General features: G+C 33.7%; 1 non-coding gene across 1 annotated transcript; it reads left to right on the top strand.

Annotated features, from left to right (window-relative positions):
• The first annotated feature begins 1,466 nt into the window (after positions 1–1,466).
• Positions 1,467–1,571, top strand: LOC119472240. The gene has a single exon (XR_005201358.1). It is a non-coding gene; the product is annotated as a small nucleolar RNA U13 (small nucleolar RNA).
• The last annotated feature ends 4,458 nt before the right edge of the window (positions 1,572–6,029 follow it).

The following is a 6,029-nucleotide window of genomic DNA, read 5'->3' as shown; positions in this document are numbered from 1 at the left end:
CAAATCATTTAACCTTCCAGAACCTCAGTTAACTCATGTATAAAATGGAGATTATATCTGTCTTACAGAGAACATGCACATGTGATTTTTAGGACAATACCAGTCTTAGAGTGTGTGTGCAGTAATTTTTTACTACTTACAGTTAAAACTATTATTATTTAATCAACTTGGCTTCATGTGTTCAAAAAAATACTATTTAGATCAAGTTACAAAAGCATGCTTCTCATCTTCCCGAAGCCTACAACATAAAATGAGCAATAACTATATGGGCAATTGCAAAAAAAAAGACAATATGCTGACAAGATAACATATTCATTCAAATCTGTTTATGCTAAAATTTTAGTGAGCGTGAGCTTGGGTTTATTAGTCTGACCCATTGATTAAATAGCATTATTTGAGTCATAAACTACAAAATCAGAAAACCACTAAGAGATGACGAGATTAAAACATCCACCAAACAAGAAATACGTCAAGGAGGAGTCAAAAAATTTGATTCCAGAGAGGCTTTATGCTGCTAGATATACATTTTTATCAAAACACCAACTTAATTGTTAATAGAATTTTTAATTTTCTATTATAATCTGAATTGGCTAAAACAAATAGTTCCTTATAAGCTCAAACTAAACATTTAATTAAACCTACCAAGCATAAGTGGCATATTTTTTATCCTGTCCCTTAAGCAGAAGTCTGAAAAGGCCTTTTGCTCTTTGTTAATTGAAAAATAAATGGGTCTCCAGGAGAACAGAGTCATCTCTTTTGAACAATTAATCCACCATGCAGTTGCACAATTTATATCTATTCTAGGTACCAGCTCTTGTCATTGCTTAATCTGAAAATTAATTAAGAGTAGAAACTCGAAATAAATAAAAGATTATTTTTTAAGGTATTTCAAAGTCTTATTTTTAGTACTCTGCATTCGACCCCAATCTCCAATTTAACTTCATTATGTTTAAAAATATAATTTTAAGAAAAGATTATTTATATTGTTTTCAGACAGTTTTTTTGGACTGCCTTTCCAGTAATTAAGGGACAACTGTGAGGCCATGCACAGTGGCTCACACCTGTGATCCCAGCACTTTCGGAGGCCATGGCAGGAAGATCACTTGAGGTCAGGTTGCAATGAGCTGAGATCATGCCAGGGCACACCAGGCTGGGTGACAGAGTGAGACCTGAGACCCTGTATCAAAAAAAAAAAAGAGAGGTAACTGTGAGTCTTTCCCTAAATTTTTTCATCTGTCCCCTTTCTAACGTGTTTCAATTATTGAACTTAGATGTCCAAATAATCAAAACCCATTACCAACTGGCTTTTACTAAAATCACTTCTTCACTTTCTCAATAGTTATATTAAAATGACTAACATTCTTTATCTGTTTATTAATGTTTCAATATTAGCAACTTTCATTAAATTAGCTAAACCAAATAACATTCTGGTACATAAAAATCAATTTGAAATAAACAGTAATATGATCCTTTTGTAGTTCATGAGCATGATGAGTGGGTGTTCACATATATACGTGAGATGTGCCACCCTCTGAACCTTGTTGCATTGTGGGCACATTACCTGTATGACCTGAAAAAAAAAAGAAATATATATTAATAAAAGAAAGTAGTTAATTATTTGAGGTTTGAAATAGACTTTGGTAGAAATTCAGTTGGAAATTCAAAGACTGTATAATAGAAACAAGTTATGCTCTGTAATTTACAATACAGAAATCTTCTAACACATTATTTATTTAGAACAGTACTGAAGGTCACAAGTACTGTCTAGATAACCTGTAAAGCCAAGAATTAACTAGAAACCCAGTCATGGATAAAGCTCTGAAGTTGAATTACATTATAAAATAGAACGTGATTCACTTTGAGTTATCAAACAAACATAATTTATGAGTTCCCTCTTTGCCTGTATTTTTGTTTTGTTTTGCTGGGCGTTTTTTATCAACTTTCAGTCTAGAGGTTGGGGGTATATTCTCATCAGCTTACCAGAAGCCTAGAAATAGAATAGACAATGGAAAGAGCTTCCATTCATCCATCCATTCATTCTCCAGAATTCTAGTATTTACACATTTTTTTTAATGCCTAGAAATTAGAAAAAAAGAAGGTCACTGCTATTCTGTTCAAATGGGCAAGTAAAATATATTTTCTTTAACAAGTGCAAGAAGATATTAACCACTGGTGATATAATTATTTCATTATTTTAAAATTATGGTTTCCAGGACTTGATTAACACCTATTTGTTCAGAAGCTATGATATGCCAGTCATTAGCTGGTCATGAGCAAGACAGCAGAATCCCTGCCTTCATGGTTCTGAAAGTCTAGCGTAGCAGAAAGAGAAGTAAATTGGTGATTACAAGTGGTAAAGTATAAAATTCTATGCCATGATAGGAAAGGGGGCCAACCCAGAATGAAGGCATTAGGGACTTTTACCAGGTAAAAGGAGGGTATCTAAATTGAAATCTGCAGGGTGTTGACAAATATTTGCCATTAATTATCAAAGCAATAAAAAGTAACATAATAATATATAACTTTTTACATATTGATATTTGCAATTTTTTTTTTTTTAAGTCTTGTGTTCATGAAGGTTTGGGCTAGGAGGAAATGACCCAATAGGTTACTAGTGAGAATTAGAAAATTGGTATTATCACTCTCAGTACAATATGACAATCAATATACATCAAAAAATATAAAATATGTATACATTTGGCCTACCTAAAATACTGATTCTTGATATTTAAAGAAAAATTAAATGTATGGACAAACATTACATTATCATCAGACTATATAGTCTAACTAAATAGTGACAATTAAATAACTAATAGCATATTCATATAATAAAATACCATTAAGTTATTACAACATTGGTATAAAGAAATATTTATTGACATGTATGCAGTCATGATATATTAAGTAAAATGAGAGGCTTACAAATATATGCATAATAAAAACCCTTCTGTTTAAACACACACACATAGAGTTCTGGAAAGATATAAGAAATGTGTTAAAGTTATCTTTTGGTAAGAAGAAGGTTATATTTTCTTTTTTGGGAGGACTTTGTGTGTGCCTCTATTTCCTAATTTTTTACAGTGAAAAACGTGCTACTTTTATGATCACAGAAACAAAAGTGATGGAATCAGGACAAATACATTGAATCCCAAATATTTTTAATCCCACCCTTCTCTCACTTCCTAAGGAGAAGAGATAAAAAGGAGGTGCCACATGAGAAAAGAAACCAGGAAGACCCACCCAGCAGGAGCACAGCTAGGGGTCAACAGGTGTAGAGCCTATGGCAGAGCAGATCACTAAAAGTTTTGCAGGCACAGAAAGAGAAGCCTTGCCTTCCAAAGAGTCATGGGACCCTTCGTAAGCTCTACTAAGCCTTCCACACCAAGGGAAAGCACTCGTTAAAGAGGAACAAGATAACAAAAGGGCTCAAGGAAAAGAGATCTTGAAGAAGCCTATACAGGAAGTAAAACTCTGCATTAAAGACCAGGTTCTCCTTGGCTGGGTGTGGGGCTCACACCTGTAATCCCAGCACTTTGGGAGGCCGAGGCAGGCAGATTACCTGAGATCAGGAGTTCGAGACCAGCCTGACCAACATGGAGAAACCCTGTCTCTACTAAAAATGCGAAATTGGATGGACGTGGTGGCCCATGCTTGTAATCCCGGCTACTGGGAGGCTGAGGCAAGAGAATCGCTTGAACTTGGGAGGTGAAGGTTGCAGTGAGCTGAGATCACACCATTATTGCACTCCAGTCTAGGCAACAAGAGCAAAACTCCGTCTAAAAAAAAAAAAAGGTTCTCCTCAACACAGCCAAAAATGATTTTCTAAGACATCATATTAGATTACGTCATTCTTCCAGTCTGATCTCTCTAACAGCTCGTCTTTCACTCACAGTGAGCCAAATTCTTTACATGGTCCCACAAGATCTAGACCCTTGACATTCTTTCTGGCTTTTTCTTCTTCTGCGATCCCTGTCTCTTACTCACTGCACACTAGCTTTCTTGCTATTCCTCCAAAATACCAAGCACAATCTCACCTTGGAGTTTGTGCCGACTGGTCCCTCGCCAAGAATTCTCTTCCACCCACTCCCATTTGGTTAACTTCCTCCCTGCCTTCAGACCTTTGCTCAAATGTCACCTTTAACAAGTCCCACTTTGAACACCGCATTTAAAGATGCAACCATCTTTCACATTAACCCTATCCCATACTTCCAATTCTCCCATCCTACTCTATTTTTTTTCATAGCACAATCACTTTCTATATTCAAGCTTATTTGTTGTGTTGATTATTATTGGTCTGTGTCCTTGCTACGAGGGCAGAGCTTTTTCTTTATTTAAGCACTGACATATGATAAATATCTAGAAGAGTGCCTAGTATTCTATTGTTCTTAAAAGATAATTTTCAATAAATAAATGAGTGAATAAAGGTACATGTCTGTTTCAAACTTCAACTTTGAGTTAACTCAACATCTTGTTAACTTTAGGGGAATCACATAAATTAAGTAAAACAAAACCTAAAATAATTATAAGACCTTAGAAAGGTTCTGCTGGAGTATTTGGAGTTATATCAATAAATATTCAAACTGTTGTATGTTATCTGTTAGAGATATTCTTAAGCTCTCATCTCTAAGATCTTGTGTTGTAAGAAATAGCTTTTAATCTGATATCTAGGTTTTGGTCTCATCACTTATGAGATGAGAAGACTATAGTAGATCAGCATTATAATGTATTGTAAATGTTTGTAATTTCACACTTAAAGTTTTCAGGTATTTGTCCCAATATTATAAACTGAAATATTGTCAGTCATAACCTCTTACAAAATATGTTGACTGGTCTTTTTTGGTGTAAAACTGCGTTTCATTCATATTCTCCTTTTCTGGATTCTTCTAGAAAACATAAAAATTCAAATTTATGTTTATAAATACATGAAAGCAAGAAAAGAAAAATTGAGAGACTTCTCTTAATCTGAAAAAATCTCTGAATTTTTGAATTATTAAAAATGCTAACAGGACAAAACATATTCTTTTCTTAACACCATTTGAAAATATGATTATTTGGAAATATTCCATATGACAATATTTGCATATAGTGAGTTTGAGAGAGGAGGGAGTGTCCTTTTTTTTTTTCCTTTCCATCAACCTCTCTTCTGAAAATAATTACTTTCACTATTGCACAACCTGGAAGAGTTTATGAAAGTACAGTTTCCATCATTTTTTCCTGTTTTTTACTATTACTTTGAAGGTTTTTCCTATTTTCAGGTTTGATGGCTTCACAGTTTCATAAAAATGTGAAGCTATATTAAACTCCTAAGTTCAACAGCATTTAAGTCCTTTCATAATCATTGTAAACTCATTAAAACAAGGGAAAGCAAGTGGCTAATCTGTAAATCCAGCATTGTTTGAATTTACAAAGATTATACTTTGAAATTTAATATATGAGAAAATATAATTTTATGAGCAAACCAAACATAGATAATATACCTTCAATTTTCCTAAACTGTGAAAGCAAACATGTCAAAAAAAATGAGTTACGTTTTATATATTTCTACATTCATCTTCCTCTGTCTTTGCCACTCAATCTAACTAGGAAAAATATTTTTATGCCTTCAAAATTTGATGAAATATTACATCTTTAAATATGAACATTTCAGTGTTACTGTTTCATCAATGAACAATTAGACGTTTAATATGTTACAGTGATCTTCACATAAATTTGCCTGCAGTAAAAACAGGAGCTCCACACAGGATTGATCAAATGACTTTTAAGTTCCCCAATGCTAAATTGTTTCAGAATACAAATGGAAGTGCATTATAGCCACATGAGCACTCAATGAATTCCTAATGAGCAGATGCCATAAGAGTGATTGCAATATATAATGACATTACCTGCAGATGAAAGAAGTACCCAGCACTCTGCATTTGAAACCTGGCATTGCAATGACATTCTTTGCTGGATCAATTCAAGTCTCATTTAGACTGCAAATGAATGTGCTCTAGAAGAAGGTATTTTACAAATGGATTAAATGGATAGCT

Source organism: Cebus imitator, unplaced genomic scaffold (assembly GCF_001604975.1).
Source record: "Cebus imitator isolate Cc_AM_T3 unplaced genomic scaffold, Cebus_imitator-1.0 Scaffold4, whole genome shotgun sequence".
In the NCBI taxonomy this organism is placed as follows: Eukaryota; Metazoa; Chordata; class Mammalia; order Primates; family Cebidae; genus Cebus; species Cebus imitator.
Note: the sequence above shows the minus strand (reverse complement) of the source record. Positions and strands in the feature narration are given on the sequence as shown.